The sequence below is a fragment of the Nyctereutes procyonoides genome, unplaced genomic scaffold (genome assembly GCF_905146905.1).
Source record: "Nyctereutes procyonoides isolate TBG_1078 unplaced genomic scaffold, NYPRO_anot_genome, whole genome shotgun sequence".
Taxonomy (NCBI): Eukaryota; Metazoa; Chordata; class Mammalia; order Carnivora; family Canidae; genus Nyctereutes; species Nyctereutes procyonoides.
In genome coordinates this window covers 12147970-12170873 of record NW_026575147.1, presented here as the reverse complement: position 1 = coordinate 12170873, position 22904 = coordinate 12147970, and the positions used below count along the sequence as shown (strand labels likewise).

The 22904-nt window shown below is 41.8% G+C and overlaps 1 pseudogene; it reads left to right on the top strand.

The window, feature by feature from the left end:
- Positions 1–14092: 14092 nt before the first annotated feature.
- Positions 14093–14364, top strand: LOC129501528 (non-histone chromosomal protein HMG-17-like; annotated as a pseudogene).
- The last annotated feature ends 8540 nt before the right edge of the window (positions 14365–22904 follow it).

The window sequence follows — 22904 nt, the reverse complement described above, 5'->3', positions numbered from 1 at the left end:
CTTAGATTCAATGAAATACAAAATGCATAAGGAATAAAAGAATGTCCAAAAATTGAGAAAGAATAAGAGGCTTAAAAATGGTGTAGGTGGATAGGGATAATGGGTACATGGGAAGAAAAATCAGATTTGAGAATAAAACATCTAGAGAAGAAAAACATACAGATCAAAGAAGACCAAGATAAATTAATACGGTATGTAGTACAGTACACAGAATATATGAAGGAGAAGTTAAAGGTCACCAAGAGCAAATGGTGAAGGCCAGTGGACATCTTATAGAGTACCAGAAGAATGATCTAGAGAATAGTTAGGGATGGTATTTTGGCTGAGAACTTTTCACATTTACTTAAAGTCATATCAGATTTGTGGAGTTTAGAAAATCAACATCTAGACCTACTGAGCTAAGTTCTGGAAGATCAACAAAATATAGGACCTACACAACTGAGAAATTAGAGTTGACACTCTTATAAAGCAAACTACCAAAAATAAGTCTTTAAAAGAGCAAAAGAAGGCTTACGAAGTTCATGGTAATTAGTGCTACAGCTACTTGAGAACAACAATGAAAACCAGAAGACAATGGGATAATATTTTTAGATAGAGGAAGCTATCAATCTAGAATTTTATACCTAATAAAACTAAGAAAAAAGGGGGCAAGGTCATTTTGTATAAAAAGTGAGAGCTTACTATCGACATATCTTCATTAAATGCATTCTTGGTTTACTCCTGGAAAAACAAGTTTTAAGACACAAGAAGTAATCATGACCAAAGAAAATGGTTAATGAGGGTAACCTAAACTCAAGTTTTGAGTTAAAAAAAGTGAACCAGATGACTTCTAGCATGACAGTGCGACTACTTCCCTGCTTCCAGGGAAAGTGGTGAAAATTAAAACGTGAAGCCTCCAGAAGTGACCCTATAAGCAAACAGCAGATGTAGAAACATCTGTGCAAACAGCAGGTGAAGAAACATCTTTTTAAGAAAACTTATGAAAATGCTGTAGGGATGGTGAGTCTGTGACATTTGTTTTGTTGTTGTTGTTTTGTTTTGAGTCTGTGACATTTGAATGAAGGTTTCTCCCTAGCTCCTTAGTCCAGCTCAGCAACATGGGACTCTAGACTGCTACAGCCAAAAACAGAAGGCTTTGTCTTTCTCAGCATCCAATTGAAAAGCTATCTTCCTGGGAAAAGCAAGACCTGTCTTTCTCATCCTATCTCCAAGTGCCTGTTGCTGAGGTGTAGTTTCTCTTTTTTTTTTTTTTTTTTTTGAGGTGTAGTTTCAAGTGAGTGTGATTCAGAAGTCTATAGGTCAGGGTGGGTCATATTCTTTTCAGCCCCCACTCAGAGAGTGTAGGCTCTACCTTTGATAGGGCATGCTTAGAATTATGGGGACAATGACCACCTTTGCCCTAGCACATGAGGTGGTGATTCTATACCAGGAAAGACAAGCGAGAAGGCCCCAGGCTACTTACCTGCTCCCTCCACTGAGCACTAAGCTTCTCAAGTAGGGGTGTCATTCAGAAGTTTCACATTATTCCAGCTAAGCCTTAGCTTTGAGATTTTTAACTTGAGAAAGAGACACTTTATGAAACTGATAGCTTCTAATCTTTTCCAAAAGAATGGACTTCAGTTGTAATAGCGGCAAAATTCAAGTGTGAGGGCACAGCACTGGAGGTTATGACAAAAGGCAACTGAAGAGAGAGAGATTCAAAATATAGTCTAAACTGTAGGTTAGTTGGTTTGCAGGAGAGAACTGGGAAATAAGCCCGAAAGAGCCATCTTGGAATTACAAGATTATCATACACAGATCTCAGTAACTATGCCTTTAAAGGACCCAGGATATGATTAGATTAGTTTATAGTTTATTTATGCCCCACAGCTTATTGAAAACAATAAAGCAGCTGGCAATTACTGGAGTTTAACAACTGGCCTGGTCAAAGAATATGGGAGCCCTTTCAAACCCACTGCCATCCCAGGGAAATTTACCCAAAGCTATGCTTTCTCAAGGAAAAACATCAGAGGCTTATGCTGGATCAGGGGAGGGAATACAGTTAACTAAAATAATTCAGGCGGTTGCTAAACAACAGTCACTTGGAGTGGAAGTAGAGAAGGACCAGTTGGTATGTTATCTAAAATTTCCAGTCCCCAACAAATAATCATGCAGAGAAACACAAAAGTATAAGTCACATGCTAGAAGTAAAGCAGGCAATAGAAACTGCCAGTGAGAGTAACCAGTGTTGGATTTATAAGGGAAAACTTGAAAGAAGTCCTTCTGAACATGTTCCCAGAACTAAAGGAAACTATGGTTAAAAAGTAAATGAAGGTATGATGTCAATGTCACATCAAATGGAGAACATCAATAAAGAGATTGATATTAAAAAGAGCCAAATAAAAATTCTGGAGTTGAAATGTATAACTGAAATAAAAAATTCACTAGAGAGACTGAACAGTAGACTTGAGCTGGCAGAATAAAGAATAAACAAACTTGGAGATAGAGCAACAGAGAGAAAATGGAGAAAAATTCACGCAGCTTCATAGAAATTTGGGATGCCATTAAGCACACTCTGACACATACCTAACGGAAGTACCAAAAGGAGAGGAGAAAAAGAAGTAAAAATATTCAAAGATGTAATAGCTTAAAAATTCCCCAGAGTATTACAGAAACAATAACATAAGATCACATAAATGCTTATTTCCTTCCTCTTGATACAAAAAGTGGGACTGTATAAAACATTATGTATGTGGTATATCATTGGGGTCATACAGAAATGTAATATATATATATATTTGCTAATAGCATAAAGGGAGTGGGTTGGAGGGAATTTGTATTAGCTTAAGAAAATTACTGTAACTATTTGTTGAGTTTGTAACATCAAAGGAAGTTTATATATAACAACATCACAAAAAGGAGGAAACAGAAGAGTAATGTTCCTATATGGAATTAGCTTAGTATAAATCAAAAGCTCATTCTGATAAGGTGTATATGGTAAAGCCTAGAGCAACTTAAAAATGATAAAACAGTGGAAATTCACTAAAGAAAATACTTTGGAAATTATTCACTTGAAGTAAAAGAAAGCATTGAAGGAGGAATAGAACAAAAGAGACATGAGAAATAGCAAAAAAGTAAAATCATAAGACATCAACCATATAATAACATTAAATATGATGTGTTAAACAATTAAAATTACAGAGATTGTCAGAGTTGGTAAAAAAGACCTGATTCAACTCTCTACTGTCTGCAGGAAACAGACAAGATACAGATAGATTGAAAGTAATAGGAGGAAATAAGTCATATGCTGCAAACAGCAATCACAACAAAGCTAGAGTGGTTGTATTTTAAGAGAAAATAGGTCTTAATACAAAAAATGAAAGAAGGCACATTTTATAATGACAAAAGTGTCAATTGACATCAGGAGACTTAATTCTAAACATATGTACACCTAATAACAAAGCACCAATATACCTGAAAACAAAAACAGAGATGAAGGGGAAAATAAATACACAACCACAAAAGTGGTTGGAAACTTCAATATTCTACATTTCAGTAATGAATAAAAAAGTATAACAACAGAAGATGAACAACACTACTGATCTAATAGACATTTGTAGAGCACTCAAAAGACAACATATATATATATATATATATATATATATATATATATATATATATATATTCTTCAAGTGTGTATGAAACATTCTCCAGGGTAGGTCATATGGTGAGCCATAAAACAAACCAATAAACTTAAGAGAATAGAAATAGTGCAAAGTATGTTCTTTAGCAGCAGTGAAATAAAATTAGAAATCAATAACCGGAAAAAAGTTGAGAAAAATCAGAAATATGTGGGATTATTGAACACGACACTTCAAATAACCAATAGGTCAATAAAGAAATCGATAAATCAGAAAACCCAATGAGATTAATGAAAATGGCACAATATTACAGAAGTTCTTAAATTCAGCTTAAAGAGTGCGTAGAGGGAATCTTAAGAGTTGTAAATTCCTATATTAAGAAAGATTTCAAATCAATAATGTGACCTTAGAAAGTTCACATTTATTTTTTTGAAATAAAATTATAAGAATGCAATAAAGAATTGTATGACAACAAGTGAGATAACCTAGGTGAGATGGATAAATTCCTAGAAAGATAAACTAAAACTCACTAAAGAAAAAATACAATTTCAATAGACCTGTAACAAGTGAAGAATCTGAAGTAGTAATTTAAAACAAAACTACACATACAAAAAAGCACTGGCACAGCTGGCTTCATGACTTAATTCTAGTAAACATTTAAAGAATTAGGGCCAGTTATTCACAAACTCTTCCTAAAAAGAGAAAAACGAAAACTTCTCAACTCTTTTATATGGTTTTTATTACCCTGGTACCAAAACCAGACAAGACATCACAAGAAAAGACTACAGGCCAGTATGTCTCATGAATATGAATGCATAGATCCTCAACAAGATACTTACAAAATGAATAAAACAACATAAAAAAGAATTCTACACCATGACTGAGCAGGATTTATCCTAGGGATGCACAGTTAGTTCAACACCTGGAAATCAATGTAATACATTGTATCAATACAATAAAAAAATTACATGACCATCTCAGATTCAAGGAAAGCATTTGACTGGATCCAATGCCCAACACTCAACAAACTAGGAATAGAAGGGAACTTCCTCAACATGATTAAGGGACTCAATGAAAAATCCTTAGCTAACATCAGATTTAAAAGATCAAGTGCTTTTTCTCAGTCATTAGGAAAAAGGCAAGGATATCTGCTCTTACTACTGTTCAACATTGTAGTGGAGGTTCTAACCACAGTCTTTGGGCAAGAAAAAGAAATGAAAGGCCTCCAAATTAGAAAGAAAGAAGTAAAATGATCTCTACAGGTGACATGAACTTATATAGAGAAAATCCTAAGACACTAAAAATCTATTAGAACTAATAATCATGTTCAGCAAGGTTGCAAGATCAAAGATAATATACAAAAATATATTGCATTTCTACATACTTGCAATGAACTATCAAAATGAAATTGAAGTAATTCCATTTATAATAGCATCAAAAAACTTAGGAATGAAATTTAACAAGTGCAAAATTTGTACTTTGAAAACTACAAAACATTGAAAGAAATTAAAGAACATCTAACTACTTGGAAAAATCTCATGTTCATAGATCAGAAAACTCAAGATTGTAGTATTCAAACTGATATATGGATTCATTGTAAACTCTATCAAAATCCCAATTGATTTGTTGAAATTGACAAGCTGATTTTAAAATTTATTCAGAATTGCAGGGGACCCAGAACAGCTAAAACAATCCTAAAAAAGAATGAGCCCTCACACTTCCCCCATTTCAAACCTATCTACAAAGCAATGATAAGACACACTAGTACTGAGACTCCCTGGGTGGCTCAGCGGTTTAGCGCCTGCCTTTGGCCAGAGTGTGATCCTGGAGTCCCGGAATTGAGTTCCATGTCGAGCTCCCTGTGTGGAGCCTGCTTCTCCCTCTGCCTGTGTCTCTGCCCACTCCCCCGTCTGTCTTTCATGAATTAATTAATTAAAAAAAAAGACACACTAGTACTGGCACAAGGACAGAAATAGATCAGTCAAATAGAATTGAGAGTCCAGAAATAAACCCATACTTTGGTCAACTGATTTGCTAACAAGAGTACCAAGATGATCCAATGGGGAAGGAACAGTCTTTTTAACAAATGTTAATAGTTAAAAAAATATATATTAATAGTTTACCTGGATAGCCACGTGCATGTAAATGTAAGAGCTAAACTATAAAACTTTTGGAAGACAACATAGGGGAAAAAAATCTTCATTATCTTGTGTTTCGCAGAGCATTCTTACATGTGACGCCAAAAGCATAAGGAACAACAAAAAGATAAATTTGACATCAAAACTAAAAAATTTGTTCATCAAAGGGCACCATCAAGAAAGTAAAAAGACAACCCACAGAATGGGAGAAAATAACATACAAATCCTATATCTGATAAGGGACTTGTACCCAGAATGTATAGATTTTTTTAATTCATTCATTCATTCATTCATTCATTTATTCATTCAAAAGCCCATTGCAGAGCCTGATGTAGGGATCAATCTCTCACCTTCAGATCATGACCTGAGCTTTAAATCATGATTCAGATGCTCAATTGACAGAGTCACCCAGGCACCCCTGTATAAAAATCTTTTAAGGGGCTCCTGAGTGACTCAGTTGGTTAAATGTCTGTTGTCAGCTCAGGTCATGATCCCAGGGTCCTGGCATTGAGCTCCACGTCTGACTCTCTGCTCGCTGGGGAGTCTGCTTCTCCCTCTGCTGCTCTGCCTACTTGTGCTCTCTTTCTCTCTCTCTCTCTCTCTGGCATATCTTTTTAAAAATCTTTTAAAATTCAATAATAAAAAGACAACCCAATTAAGAAATGGGCAAGGATCTGAATAGACATTTCTCCAAAGAAGATATACAAATGGCCAGTAAACAAACACACTGGAAACATAATCAACATTGTCAGAAATAGGCAAAGCACATCGCAATAATACACTATTTCACACCTACTATGATGGCTGAAAGTGAAAAGTCAGATAATAACAAATGTGAGAGCATGAGGAGAAATCAGAATCCTCATATGCTGCTAGTGGGGATGTAATATGGTCCGACTGCTTTGAAAAATAGCCTAGCACTATTCAAACAAGAGTAGGGTTACCATATGATCCAACAATTCTACTTCTAGATGAACTTTGAAACCAGTATAGTAAGTGAAAAAACCAGTCACAAAAAAATCACATTTCAACAAGATTCCATTTATATAAAATGTCCAGAACAGAGAAATCTGTAGAGACAAAATAGATCAGTGGTTCCTTGGAGGTAGAGACTGATAACTACAGAGTACAGTTTCTTTTGGAGGTGATGAAAATGTTCTAAAACTGATAGTAGTGATGATTGTACATACTGTGAATATACTAAAAACCCTGAATTATATACTATAAATGGGTGAATTATGTGGTATTTGAAATATCTTAATAAATGTATTGAAAAAAACCTCAAACTACTGATTTATTTTTTTAAGATTTATTTATTTACTATTCATGATAGACACAGAGGCACAGGAGGAGGTAGAAGCAGGCTCCATGTCAGGAGCCCAAAACGGGACTTGATCCTGGAACTCCAGGATCGATCCCTGGGCCAAAGGTAAGTGCCAAACCACTGAGCCACCCAGGGATTCCCTAAACTACTAATTTAAAATAGCATATACATAGGAAAGGGTTGCTCAGAACATTTTTTTGGGCTTTGAGTTTTTTGACAGTGGAGTCAAAAGATGTTTGTTTGTTGGATCTTGAGTTAAACATGCACACTGAAACTTCAAAAGCAACCTTTTAAAAAGAATAAAAGCAATATGTAATATACATACAAGGAAAAGAGAGAGGGGGAAAATCTAAAAGTAGGCAGGAAAGGAAGGAAGGAGAAATAATGAATAGAAAGCATGAAACAATATGCTGGAAATAAATCCAAATATTAATAATAATCAGTATGTGTAAACAAACCAAAACGCCTAGTAGAAAAAAAATACTGTTGCATTCCATGTAAAATCCATACATATGCTGTTTACAAAAGATATCCCTAAGATAAGGCTCTCAGAAAGGCTGAAAAAATAGACCCGGTGAAAACTAACAGTAACCACATAATGACAAGTAAATACAAATAATAAATACAAATACAAACTTGCACACACTTAATAAATTCAAAAGATAAAGGAAAGATTGGCAGAATTACAAGAAGAAATGGTCAGACAGACAAAAGACTATGAAGTTCAGTGAGGGTTTATAGAACACACCATCCAGGGCTACCTAATATATGGTAATAGAAATCAGATTAGTGGTTGCTTCTGGCGGTGAAGGTAGATTTAACTGAAAAAGGTTGCAAGAACGTGAAAATGTTTTATATCTTGATTGGAATGGTGGTCACAAAAATGTGTAAATTTGTCAAAATTCATCTATTTTAAATAAATGCATTTGTAGGTAAATTACATCCCAAGTTTATTTTATTTTAATTTTTTTAAATTTATTTATTTATGATAGTCACAGAGAGAGAGAGAGGCAGAGACACAGGCAGAGGGAGAAGCAGGCTCCATGCACCGGGAGCCCGATATGGGACTCGATCCCGGGTCTCCAAGTTTATTTTAAAAGAATACTTTCTTAGGTTTTTGGAATTTTTTGCTTCCTAACTGTTCCACTAAAGACGTCATTTTTCCCAAGCTACTACCAATTCCTAGTTCATCATGTGGTCTTGAAATACTATTCCCACTAAAATTAATCCGATTTTCAGTGAACTGACTGATTGCAGTTTTGGTGTGGGAAATGTATAAGACAAGCCTGGGGCGTCTTGTCATGTAAGTGAATAAAGGAAGCTAACCACTACTATTTTCATGTCATAAGGACTTAGAAGCCACTATGAAGAGGTTTTCCCTTTCCAAAAGTGGTACAATTTTAATTTCAGAAAGAATTGTAATTGCACTTGGAGCCCATAGTATATACTTATATTTATGAGTTCACAATGATATAAAAATTAAGACGATGAACATCTACCCTTAGAAGATGATGGGAAGCAATTCATTACCTTTAAAAATGGTAAATAAGTGGAAAGAATCAAATACATTAAAAAAAAGAAATACGTTATTTTGTCTTTGCCTACATGAACTGTATCACTGGATAACCAAGTACTAGATGAGGGAAGCATTCCTTTATAAAGTTATTCTAGTTAATGAATGAAAATGAGATTTTAGAATCAAAGTATCATTTTGCAACACTCAGTGAATTACTGGAGTGAGCCATCCATGGGGGGAAAGAGGAGGAAGCATGCTTCCTGATGAAAGAACACAACCCAACGTATAGGCCAAAGGAATAGAACCTGAATCTGATGAAGCCTCTGGATCCGACTGCCAATTTGTAGAGATTACAGGGCTAAGATGAACATGTCGAACTGCACCATGATTATGCAGTCAGCAAAATTCAGATTGAAACTCTATAGGTGAAATGCCCTGTGTGCATCAGCAGGTATATGAGGGAAAGACGGATGGAAATTGCAACCTATGCATTAAAAGGGACTTAAAAGACATGCCAGTTAATAAAAATAGGCGGGGGGGGGGAGACTAAATTATGTTGCTTCAGGATGCACTCTTGGGTTATAAAAACTTAAACTTGAAATGATTCTCATAACTTGGTATGGTGGTTGCTTTCAGAGGGAGGAAGTGGGCTGTGATAGGAACAAGGCCTGGGTGTTCTGGGGTGGCTGTCAGGGTTCTATTTATGGTTTGATTGGCTAGTTACAAAGGTGTTAACTTCATCAAAATTCACTAACCTATGCATTTGTGTGATTTTCTATATCTGTGTTTTATTTTATAATTAAAAAGTTAAAAGGAATTTTAAGAATAGATATTATGGACAACTATTAATTTCATCTAAATTTTCTTTTTTTTTTTTAATTTTTTTTTTATTTATTTACGATAGTCATACAGAGAGAGAGAGAGAGGCAGAGACACAGGCAGAGGGAGAAGCAGGCTCCATGCACCAGGAGCCTGACGTGGGACTCGATCCCGGGTCTCCAGGATCGCGCCCTGGGCCAAAGGCAGGCGCCAAACCACTGTGCCACCCAGGGATCCCTCATCTAAATTTTCTAATTTATTGGCATAAATTTCTTGAAAAATAAAAACTAATGAAAATTCTTTTTAAAAATACTTATCCATTTTATTTTTTTTTAAAGAATTTGTTTTCTTTTTTGTTTTAGATTATTTATTTATTCATGAGAGACACAGAGAGAGAGACAGAGGCAGAGGGAGAAGCAGGCTCCCTGCAGGGAGCCCGATATGGGACTTGATCCCAGGACCCCAGGATCACACCCTGAGCCAAAGGCAGATGCTCAACCACTGAGCCACCCAGGTGCCCCATTTTATAAATGCAAGAACTGAGGCTCAGAGGGGTTGAGTAATTTACTCAAGGCCCCAGAGCTAGGAAGTGCAGACTTCAGATTTACTCAGTTTACTTGGCTTTAGACCTACGCCCTTTAGCCACTATGCCACCCTGCCTCTCGGCCCATGAAATCACTACAACCTCAGTATGAATTTGTTTGAGGGCATTCCTCCATGACAGCTTAAGAGCAAGTTGGTGTGGAGGGGTGTGTCTACAGTAATTGTATGTGCGTGTGCATTGGGGAGGAGGAGATCCATCGGTCCATCAGGTCCACTCCCCTGGATCTGACACCTTGCTCACCACATCAGGGATGTGGCATCTGCCTGGCCTTGCGAGCTGTTGCCTGCAGGTCCACCCAGGCTGGCGGTGGCAGCACTCACTGTGGAGATGTGCATCCGAGTTGGGGAGAAGACAGGTGGGCCTGTGCTTGCAGTGCTTGTCTTCTGCTGCTTGCTGTGCAACATGGAGAAAGGGGCCTCTGCAGCCCAGCCAGTCACTGAGCCAAGAGAGCTGCAGGGACAGGCGTGCAGGGAGAGGGCTGGGTGCAAAGGGCAGCGTGACACCAGAGCTCTGCTCCCACCTGGGCCGCACCTTGACCACATGGGAGGGAGAGGAGAACCAGCTGTTGGAGGAGGCCGAGAGAGACCTGGAGGTAGGGCTCCAGTGCTCCCTGGGACCAGGGTCATGTCTCCTTTACCTCCTGAGACCCCTTGGAGGGACGTGGGGGTGGACGGGCAACTGAAATTCAGTGACAAATGACATAGGTGGGCACGGAAGCTGGGTGGTCAAGGACCCTGCAGGGCTTCCGATGAAGCAGTCCCTCATCATCCCCAGTGAGCCCCCCACGAGGATCCCCGTTGGCCTAGGCGCAGGGAGGCTCGAGTGTTGAAACCCCTGGTTCCCTTGGAGGGTCAAGATGGGACAAAGGGGGAAGGAAGCAATGGCTGGGAGCAGAAGAAGCTCACCTCATGAAGACTGGGTCTCCCTATGTGGGACCTTGTGCCTCTGTGTCTGCTCTTCCTTTTGCCACAGTAAGAGACATTCACCAGGGCCTGTGGCCACCAAGCCAAGGACATTTCCCAGCCTCCCTTGCATGAAACTGAGTTCAGCCAACAAGGTGTGAGCTGAAATAAGGTATCCTGTCCCCCAGCCACGCATGGGAAAGGACTGAGTGGGCACTCTCTGCTCCTCCCCTTCCTGGTGGCTGCGGCCTGGGCAAGAAGCACATGTGCCGTTTGGACCTGCAAGTGGCAACTGCGTGCTGAGGGCAGAGCTGTCCACCTGGATAACCTGTCTGCTTCTGGACTGTTACCTGACAAATGAAAGACTTCTCTCTTGTTTAAGCTCTTGTGTTCTTAGAGTGATTTGTTGTAGTCGTTGGTCCTATGCCCTAGGACATGGCCTTCTGCTTGAGGAGGTGAAGGAAGCAGGAGCAGCTGGTGGAGTTTGTCTGGCACTTTGAACCTGAGCAGGCTGACTGTATTAGGGCCTTTCCTCAGCTTTGCAGTCAGAGCCCCACTTGCCTGTGTGGGATTCACCCACCCTGTGCCAGGAACACACACACACACACACACACACACACACACACACACACACACATGCTGTTGGAAGCGCCTGTGGTCCCTATGGCAGGGCAGCCCCAGGGAGAGCCTGTGGCAGAGGGCAGTTGACCCAAGGATGCCCAGTGCCTGATCTGGGCCCCAGGCTGCAAAGACAGGCCAGGTCAGTCTGATCCTCCTCCTTGGACTGAGACTAACCACCTGCCCAGCCTCTTACACTGCAATAAGAGCCTGTCATGTGAAGCCTGCCATGGCGTTAACAGAGAGCCATATTTCTCCCAAGGATGTGCTACCTGGAAAATGTCATAGCTCACACACACGGAGTTGAGGAAGGGTACCATTCCCCTCACCTGTAGTTACTCTCAGGTTCCTAGTTGTGACCCAGACCTTTCCCTGCATCTAGTCAGGAGCGGACCAAAGGTGACCACACGCCATGAAGGCCATGGTCCTGCAAAGAGAAAGGAGCAGGGCTTCTAGGGAGTGGGGGAGAGACAGACGCGGGAGGGGAGCAGTACCCTCCACTGCTGTGCAGATGCCTGGGTTCTTCTGGGGAGTGGAGTGCGAGGGGACAGCATGACAGCCCTTCTGGGATTTCGGATTTCCATCTGGATGTCCTGGGGCTGCCGCTGTGTGCGGGAGGCCACCCTGTGTGTGGACACGCCCCTCCTGGTCTCCTCTCCTCCCCCGTGCACATCATCCTAGTTAGCCAGTCTCTCTGGGAACTGCTCGGCTCCTAAGTCATTATTCTGGCTCTCAGATGTTTTCCTTCCTTGGTGACATGTCTGTAGACCTATAGCCTGGTCGTTAGCATGGGCTCACAGCAGATTGCTGGGGCCAAGTCCTAGCTCTGTGGCCTTGGGCATGTCGCTTATCCTTTCTCTGCCTCGGTCTTCTCATCTGTAAAATAGGAATAATCATTATGATAAACCTGCCTCACAGGATCCTTGTGAGGATTTCATGAGTAAAAACAGTCAGCAGCACATGGCAATCACTCAGGAAACGTTTAGTGCCGTTCTTAAACAAACTTGACTCATTTTGTATCTTCATGGTAGAGAGGTCCTTAAAAGCGATTTCTTTTTTGTTATTGAGGTATAGCTGACAGACCACATTATTAGCTCCAGGTGTACAACATAACAATTGATATCTGTACGTATTGTGAAGTGATCACCACAGTAGGTCTCGTGGAATTTCTTTTCCTGCGATGAGAACTTCTACGATCTGCTGCCTTAAACTTTCGAATACACAATGCAGTATTAATTATAGTCACCATGCCGCACCTTACATCCCCAGGGCTTATTTATTTTATGACTGGAACTTTGTATCTTTTGAACTCCTTCACCCATTTTGCCCACTTCCCACCTCCCACCTCTGACCACCATCGATTTTTTCTCTGCATCTATGAGCTTGGTCTGTCTCCTTCCTTCCTTCCTTCCTTCCTTCCTTCCTTCCTTCCTTCCTTCCTTCCTTCCTTCCTTCCTCCCTCCCCCTCCCTCCCTCCTCCCTTCCTTCCTTCCTTCCTTCTTCCTTTCTTCCTCCTCCTTCCTTTTAGATTCCACATATAAGTGGTATCATACAGTATTTGCTTTTTTCTTTGTTTTACTTAACTTAGCATAATGGTCCATCCACGTTGTCACAAATAGCAACATCTCATTCTTTTTATGGCTCAATAATACTCCACTTTCTATATACCGCATTTTCCTCATCTGTTTGTTCATTGATTGACTCTTGGGCTGTTTTCCAATATTGACTATTGGAAATACTGCTGCAAAGAACACGGAGGTGTGTGTTATCTTTTGGAGTTAGTGTTTTTGTTTTCTTTGGATAGATACCCAGAAATGGGATTGCTGGATCATATGGTAATTCTATTTTTAAGGTTTCAGAGAATCTCTGTAACATCTTCCATAGTGACTGCACCAATCCCACCAACAGTGCACAAGGGTTCCTTTCTCTCCACATCCTTGCTGGCCCTTGTTGTTTCTTGTGTTTTTGATGTTAGCCATTCTGACAGGTGTGAGGTGATAGCTCTTTGTGGTTTCAATTTGCATTTCCCTGATGGTGAGTGATGATGAGCGATGGTGAGCATCCTAAAAGTGATTTCTTTTCAAATAAAGCACATATTATAATATCTAGGGGCTTGGGGGAGATATTGTCTGGTTTCATGTGTGGATGGGAGTTCTGCAGTGTGCGCCCTTTAGACTGAACCCGGTTCAGCCTGTCTCCTGCAGGCAGTTCACCTGGACCCTCTTGCACAGGGGTGGCACTCAGGGTCCCTCTCAGGGTAGGCCTGGGAGAGGAGGAGCCGGGCTTGGAGTGAGAAGCAAGCCTGACAGATCCTGGCTGTGTAGCCTCAGACCTGGGTAGCCCCACAAGTCAGAGAGTTCTCACATGTGAGAAACACAGTGGGCACAGTCTCAGAGGAAGGGCCTGAGGACACACAGAGAGAAAACTGCATAGAAATTCTTCGAGAGGAGCAGTGTGAAGAAGAAGAGGCAATAACGACCCCCAGACCGGCCAAAGCCCACGAGCCACTGCATCCCCCCGTCCAGTGCTTACGTCCACCGCTGTCACCACCATGCCCAAGAGAAAGGCTGAAGGGGATGCTAAAGGAGATAAAGCCAAGGTGAAGGATGAGCCACAGAGAAAATCTGCAAGGTTATCTGCTAAACCTGCTCCTCCAAAGCCAGAGCTCAAGCCTAAAAAGGCCCCTGCAAAGAAGGGAGAGATGGTACCCAAAGGAAAAAAGGGGAAGCTGATGCTGGCAAGGATGAAAATAACACTGCAGAAAACGGAGATGCCAAAACAGACCAGGCACAGAAAGCTGGAGGTGCTGGAGATGCTAAGTGAAGTGTGTGCATTTTTGATAACTGTGTACTTCTGGTGACTGTACAGTTTGAAATACTATTTTTTATCAAGTTTTATAAAACTGTAGAATTTTGTTTTACTTTTTTTTTAAGCTATGTTGTTAGCACATGGAACACTTGGTTGTTGTTTTGGGGGAAGGGCATATGTCACTAATAGAATATCTTCGAAGCTAGATTGATAACAAGGGGAAAAAACACCTTTCCCTTCTAGTTTTGAGAAACTTCCTCTTGGCTCCCAGGAAGAGGGATTCCTTGATGTTCCACATGAGCCACCTTGGTGGTGTGGAAAAACCAAAATTAATTTTTTTATGTCCTCTTCTCCCTCTCTGCCTTCAACATAGACTTGACTTCCTTAACCCCAGAGACCTGTTGGAACCTGACCCCATGAAATGGTTCCCAGTATATCATGCAATCTGGACTTTACAGTGTCACCACTGAGATGGCGTCCCTCAAAAGAGTTCCTTTTTTAGCTTGTGGATCTTCAGATTGATAATTCTGCTGTTTTCATTTCATTTTCTGAAAGTCAGGGTCGGCTTGTGAAAAGTTGTTAAACAACATGCTAAATGTGAACTGTCAACCCTCACTCTAAACTTTCCCTGTTCAGAGCATCACATCAAGACTTCACTGGGTTTTATAGTGGCTTTCTGATTTTGGTAGTCCTTTGTTTTTTTGTTTTTGTTTTTTTTTTGTTTTTTAACTGAGAAATGTTTTTATTTTTTATTTTTTTAATAAATTAATTTTTTATTCGTGTTCAATTTACCAACGTACAGAATAACACCCAGTGCTCATCCCGTCAAGTGTCCCCCTCAGTGCCCGTCACCCATTCACCCCCACCCCCGCCCTCCTCCCCTTCCACTACCCCTAGTTCGTTTCCCAGAGTTAGGAGTCTTCATGTTCTGTCTCCCTTTCTGATATTTCCCACACATTTCTTCTCCCTTCCCTTATATTCCCTTTCACTATTTTTTATATTCCCCAAATGAATGAGACCATATAATGTTTCTCCTCCGATTGACTTACTTCACTCAGCATAATACCCTCCAGTTCCATCCACGTTGAAGCAAATGGTGGGTATTTGTCGTTTCTAATGGCTGAGTAATATTCCATTGTATACATAAACCACATCTTCTTTATCCATTCATCTTTTGATGGGCACCGAGGCTCCTTCCACAGTTTGGCTATTGTGGACATTGCTGCTAGAAACATCGGGGTGCAGGTGTCCTGGCGTTTCATTGCATCTGAATCTTTGGGGTAAATCCCCAACAGTGCAATTGCTGAGTCGCAGGGCAGGTCTATTTTTAACTCTTTGAGGAACCTCCACACAGTTTTCCAGAGTGGCTGCACCAGTTCACATTCCCAAAACAATGTAAGAGGGTTCCCTTTTCTCCGCATCCTCTCCAACATTTGTTGCTTCCTGCCTTGTTAATTTTCCCCATTCTCACTGGTGGGAGGTGGTATCTCATTGTGGTTTTGATTTGTATTTCCCTGATGGCAAGTGATGCGGAGCATTTTCTCATGTGCATGTTGGCCATGTCTATGTCTTCCTCTGTGAGATTTCTCTTCATGTCTTTTGCCCATTTCATGATTGATTGTTTGTTTCTTTGGTGTTGAGTTTAAGAAGTTCTTTATAGATCTTGGAAACTAGCCCTTTATCTGATAGGTCATTTGCAAATATCTTCTCCCATTCTGTAGGTTGTCTTTTAGTTTTGTTGACTGTATCCTTTGCTGTGCAAAAGCTTCTTATCTTGATGAAGTCCCAATAGTTCATTTTTGCTTTTGTTTCTTTTGCCTTCGTGGATGTATCTTGCAAGAAGTTACTGTGACCGAGTTCAAAAAGGGTGTTGCCTGTGTTCTCCTCTAGGATTTTTTTTTTTTTTGGATTCCTCTAGGATTTTGATGGAATCTTGTCTCACGTTTAGATCTTTCATCCATTTTGAGTTTATCTTTGTGTATGGTGCATGAGAGGGTCTAGTTTCATTCTTCTGCATGTGGATGTCCAATTTTCCCAGCACCATTTATTGAAGAGACTGTCTTTCTTCCAGTGGATAGTCTTTCCTCCTTTATCGAATATTAGTTGACCATAAAGTTGAGAGTCCACTTCTGGGTTCTCTATTCTGTTCCATTGATCTATGTGTCTGTTTTTGTGCCCGTACCACACTGTCTTTATGACCACAGCTTTGTAGTATAACCTGAAATCTGGCATTGTGATGCCCCCAGATATGGTTTTCTTTTTTAAAATTCCCCTGGCTATTCGGGGTCTTTTCTGATTCCACACAAATCTTAAAATAATTTGTTCTAACTCTCTGAAGAAAGTCCATGGTATTTTGATAGGGATTGCATTGAACGTGTAAATTGCCCTGGGTAACATTGACATTTTCACAATATTAATTCTGCCAATCCATGAGCATGGAACATTTTTCCATCTCTTTGTGTCTTCCTCAATTTCTTTCAGAAGTGTTCTATAGTTTTTAGGGTATAGATCCTTTACCTCTTTGGTTAGGTTTATTCCTAGGTATCTTATGCTTTTGGGTGCAATTGTAAATGGGATTGACTCCTTAATTTCTCTTCTTCAGTCTCATTGTTAGTGTATAGGAATGCCATTGATTTCTGGGCATTGATTTTGTATCCTGCCACGCTACCAAATTGCTGTATGAGTTCTAGCAATCTTGGGGTGGAGGCTTTTGGGTTTTCTATGTAGAGTATCATGTCATCGGCGAAGAGGGAGAGTTTGACTTCTTCTTTGCCAATTTGAATGCCTTTAATGTCTTTTTGTTGTCTGATTGCTGAGGCTAGGACTTCCAATACTATGTTGAATAGCAGTGGTGAGAGTGGACATCCCTGTCTTGTTCCTGATCTTAGGGGAAAGGCTCCCAGTGCTTCCCCATTGAGAATGATATTTGCTGTGGGCTTTTCGTAGATGGCTTTTAAGATGTCGAGGAAAGTTCCCTCTATCCCTACACTCTGAAGGGTTTTGATCAGTAATGGATGCTGTATTTTGTCAAATGCTTTCTCTGCATCTAATGAGAGGATCATATGGTTCTTGGTTTTTCCCTTGCTGATATGATGAATCACATTGATTGTTTTACGAGTGTTGAACCAGCCTTGTGTCCTGGGGATAAATCCTACTTGGTCATGGTGAATAATTTTCTTAATGTGTTGTTGGATCCTATTGGTTAGTATCTTGTTGAGAATTTTTGCATCCATGTTCATCAGGGATATTGGCCTGTAATTCTCCTTTTTGGTGGGGTCTTTGTCTGGTTTTGGAATTAAGGTGATGCTGGCTTCATAGAACGAATTTGGAAGTACTCCATCTCTTTCTATCTTTCCAAACAGCTTTAGTAGAATAGGTATGATTTCTTCTTTAAATGTTTGATAGAATTCCCCTGGGAAGCCATCTGGCCCTGGACTCTTGTGTCTTGGGAGATTTTTGATGACTGCTTCAATTTCCTCCCTGGGTTATTGGCCTGTTCAGGTTTTCTATTTCTTCCTGTTCCAGTTTTGATAGTTTGTGGCTTTCCAGGAATGCGTCCATTTCTTCTAGATTGCCTAATTTATTGGCGTATAGCTGTTCATAATATGTTTTTAAAATCGTTTGTATTTTCTTGGTGTTGGTGGTGATCTCTCCTTTCTCATTCATGATTTTATTAATTTGAGTCTTCTCTCTCTTCTTTTTAATAAGGCTGGCTAATGGTTTATCTATCTTATTAATTCTTTCAAAGAACCAACTCCTGGTTCTGTTGATCTGTTCCACAGTTCTTCTGGTCTCGATTTTATTGAGTTCTGCTCGAATTTTAATTAACTCTCTTCTTCTGCTGGGCGTAGGGCCATCTGTTTTTTTTCTCTAGCTCCTTTATGTGTAAGGTTAGCTTTGTATTTGAGTTCTTTCCAGTTTTTGAATGGATGCTTGTATTGCGATGTATTTCCTCCTTAGGACTGCTTTTGCTGCATCCCAAAGATTTTGAACTGTTGTATCTTCATTCTCATTAGTTTCCATGAATCTTTTTAATTCTTCCTTAATTTCCTGGTTGACCCTTTCATCTTTTAGCAGGATGGTCCTTAACCTCCACGTGTTTGAGGTCCTTCCAAACTTCTTGTTGTGATTTAGTTCTAATTTCAAGGCATTATGGTCTGAGAATATGCAGGGGACAATCCCAATCTTTTGGTATCGGTTCAGACCCGATTTGTGACCCAGTATGTGGTCTATTCTGGAGAAAGTTCCATGTGCACTTGAGAAGAATGTGCATTCAGTTGAGTTTGGATGTAAAGTTCTGTAGATATCTGTGAAATCCATCTGGTCCAGTGTATCATTTAAAGCTCTCGTTTCTTTGGAGATGTTGTGCTTAGAAGACCTATCGAGGGTAGAAAGAGCTATATTGAAGTCACCAAGTATAAGTGTATTATTATCTAAGTATTTCTTCACTTTGGTGGTTATTAATTGGTTTAAATATTTGGCAGCTCCCACATTCGGGGCATATATATTGAGGATTGTTAAGTCCTCTTGTTGGATAGATCCTTTAAATATGAGATAGTGTCCCTCTTCATCTCTCACTACAGTCTTCGGGGTAAATTTTAGTTTATCTGATATAAGGATGGCTACTCCTGCTTTCTTTTGAGGACCATTTGAATGGTAAATGGTTCTCCAACCTTTTATTTTCAGGTTGTAGGTGTCCTTCTGTCTAAATTGAGTCTCTTGTAGACAGCAAATAGATGGGTCCTGCTTTTTTATCCAGTCTGAAACCCTGTGCCTTTTGATGGGGTCATTAAGCCCGTTCACGTTCAGAGTTACTATTGACAGATATGAGTTTAGTGTCATCATGATATCTATTCAGTCCTTATTTTTGTGGATTGTTCCACTGAACTTCTTCTTAAAGGGGAATTTTAAGAGTCCCCCTTAAAATTTCTTGCAGAGCTGTTTTGGAGGTCACATATTCTTTCAGTTCCTGCCTGTCTTGGAAGCTCTTTATCTCTCCTTCCATTTTGAATGAGAGCCTTGCTGGATAAAGTATTCTTGGTTGCATGTTCTTCTCATTTAGGACCCTGAATATATCTTGCCAGCCCTTTCTGGCCTGCCAGGTCTCTGTGGAGAGGTCTGCTGTTACCCTAATACTCCTCCCCATAAAAGTCAGGGACTTCTTGTCTCTTGCTGCTTTAAGGATCTTCTCTTTATCTTTGGAATTTGCAAGCTTCACTATTAAATGTCGAGGTGTTGAATGGTTTTTATTGATTTTTTGGGGGATCTATTTCCTGGATCTGAATGCCTGTTTCCCTTCCCTGATTAGGAAAGTTTTCAGCTAGGATTTGTTCAAATACATATTCTGGCCCTCTGTCCCTTTCGGCGCCCTCGGGAACCCCAGTTAAACGTAGGTTTTTCTTCCTCAGGCTGTCGTTTATTTCCCTTAATCTGTCTTCATGGTCTTTTAATTGTCTCTTTTTTCCTCAGTTTCCCTCTTTGCCATCAACTTGTCTTTTATGTCGCTCACTCGTTCTTCCACCTCGTTAACCCTTGTCGTTAGGACTTCTAGTTTGGATTGCATCTCATTCAATTGATTTTTAATTTCTGCCTGTTTGGATCTAAATTCTGCAGTCATGAAGTCTCTTGAGTCCTTTTTGCTTTTTTCTAGAGCCACCAGTAGCTGTATAATAGTGCTTCTGAATTAGCTTTCTGACATTGAATTGTAACCCAGATTTTGTCACTCTGTGGGAGAGAGGACTGTTTCTGATTCTTTCTTTTGAGGTGAGGTTTTCCTTCTCATCATTTTGCTCAGTGCAGAGTGGCCAAAAGCAAGTTGTATTGGGAAAAGGAGAAAAAGAGAGAAAGAAGGAAAGAAGAGAGAAAAAGAAAAAAGAAAAAAGGAAGAAAAAAAAAGGAAAAAAGAGAAGAAAAAGATAAAGAAAAAGAAAGAAAGGTGAAAAAAAAAAGGTGGGGGAAGCAATCAGAAATCAAAAAGAAAAAAAAAAAAACCACGGGAGTATCTTCTGATTCTGTAGACTTTAAGCCCCTTGACTTCCCCTGGAACTGGTCCGTCCAGCTGGTCTTCTGGGGGAGGGGCCTGTTGTGCTGATTTTCAGGTGTTAGCACTTGGGGGAGCTGCTCTGCCCCTGCCTGGTGCAGGGCTCAGCGGGGGTTGTTTACCCCGTGAGGCCCCAGGAGGAACAGCCGCAGTTGCTATGGCAGCTCTGGAAGCCTGGATTCAGCCTCCGCAGGAACTACGGGGTTCGGGGCTCTCGGTTCTCCATCCGCAGGGCCTGGAGGCTCCGGGGCGGGGCCGCTGATCTGCTCAGCTCGGGGCAGGAGCGTCCTCGCTGTCCTGGGCCCTCCCGGCCTCTGCCTGTCCCGGGGGAGGCCGGATCCTGGGCTGTGTCCCGGCGCCCTGTGCTCCGGGGCCTGCGCTGGTGGATTCGCGCTCCCGCCCCGCAGCCCCCTCCGTGGAGCCGCCGCCCGAGCCCCTCCGAGCTGCTCCGGGTCCCGCCGTGCGCGCTGCAGCCCTTAGGGAGCTCGGAGCACTCTCCCGGGGCGCAGGTGTCTGTTAGTGTCCCCGGGAGCCCGAGGGAATCCCCGCCCTCCTGGGTCCTGCTCCAACTCCCTGCGAGCCCCTTTCGGCCCGGGAAGGTTGGTGCAGCTCCTGCTCCTCCGGGACGGGGCTCTCCTGTCCTGGGGACACTCGCCCCGGCCTCAGCCCGGCTCCTCGCGGGGCCCCTCCCCCTCGGAGGCCTTTTGCTTCTTTATTTCTTTTTCCCCGTCTTCCTACCTGATAGAAGCGCGGACTCTTCTCACTGTAGCGTTCCAGCTGGTCTCTCTTTACATCTCAGGCCGAATTCGTAGATTTTCAGGATGATTTGAAGGTTATCTAGGTAATTTGGTGGGGACAGGTGATTTGGGGACCCTGCTCTTCCGCCGTCTTGCTCCGCCTCTCTCTTTGGTAGTCCTTTGAAGAAGGGAGTTTGAAAGTTGTTGTAAACTGTTAATGATCATCTGCCCATGTCCTGCCTGAAATACCATGATTGTTTATGAAAAGTATCTTTAATAAAGCTGGATACAGTTTGGCTTGGAAAAAAAAAATTCTTTGAGAAACCAGAAGTTCAAAGTTTGGTCTGGTGTAAGCTCAGTGGTGACCTTTCGACCCTGTCGGCTTCCCAGGCTGCCTGGGTCAGGCTGTGAGTCAGGACTCTGATGTGAGCCTGCAGACCACCGAGTCTGGAGAGCTGGAGGGTTTGGGCCTTGCATCTGACAAACTTCCCAGGGGACGTGGAACATGCCTTGGGGCTGAGGTTTCTGCCCCAAGGAGGAGGACACCCTTTGCCGGGGGAGGCTAACGGTGTGAGGCGAGAGGTTGTTGGAGCGTGTCAGCACCTGCTGCCACAGGATAGCAGAGCCCCGGGGCCAAGGGCTGGGCCGACTGCCCCTTTCTCTGTACCGTAGCAGCTCAGGAAAACTGGCCTCCAGGCAAATCCCCAGTTGACCAGGCTCCCGACTGGGATCAGTTTGTCCTGACTCACCCTGGTGGGGACACTCAGTGCTTGGCCCACCTGATGGCCTAGGGGCCCTAGAACTTTCCCCTCAGGAGCCCCTGGGAACTGTGCCTAGGACTTCACAGCCTGAGGACTGGCCGCTCTGCCCCAGGCGCCCCAGGGGCCAATTGTCCTACTCAACATCCACCTTCCTCTTGACTCTTCAAGGTGACACATGCTAAGTATGGATGCGAGGACACGAGACCAAGCTTCAGGACAAAAAGAACCAAAGCAGCTTTGACAGAGCACTCGGGAAGCTGGGAGGGGAGCCATCTGAGGGGCTACTGTGGACGCACTGAGTTAGGACAGCACATTAGAGCGATTACGCTTGGCAGAAAAAAATAAATGAGCCAAGTGTTTGGAAAGCCACTTGATTTCAGTCTTTGAACCACCCTCACATATTTCAGCAAAATGCAAATCGTGTTGGTTCCTGGAGTAGGTGAGCTTTCCTTTACCTGTGAGTCTATTGTACAGTCAGGCTTCCTGGTCACTCTGTGGTCTTCTCTCTTCCTCGTGTGAAAAGACAATTTTGTAATTAATCTTATCACTACAATGGGCTCCATCTTTCATATTTTAAAGTTCTCAGGTGTGGCACCAGAGAAGAAATAAGACAAAGGAAACTGGGGGCTGCTCCATGGTAAATGTGGATCAAATCCTCTCAGCCCTGTGAGGTGTGAGGTCCATGTCTTGAAGGGCAGTGGTGGGGACGTGGAGGAAGCATCTTGGACATGTTGCCTATGGCAGCTGCTATGCATGCATGGCTCTGACCATTGGATAGTTAACTCTTGCCAGTAATCATCAGTCACTCAGTTTTGGGCTTGGAGAATCTGGCTCCTGAGAAAGGGTTTGTTGGCTGTGAGGGGTGAGGAAGGAGATGCAGCTTGGGGTGGGCTTGGGTGAGAACCCCAGGGTTGACTCATACATGGAAATATCAACATTCAGTTTACCCCAAAACAACCCATCACATTTTCACCTCAGTGGTGGGCTTTGGCTTTCCAAACAATCACCATCCAGGAA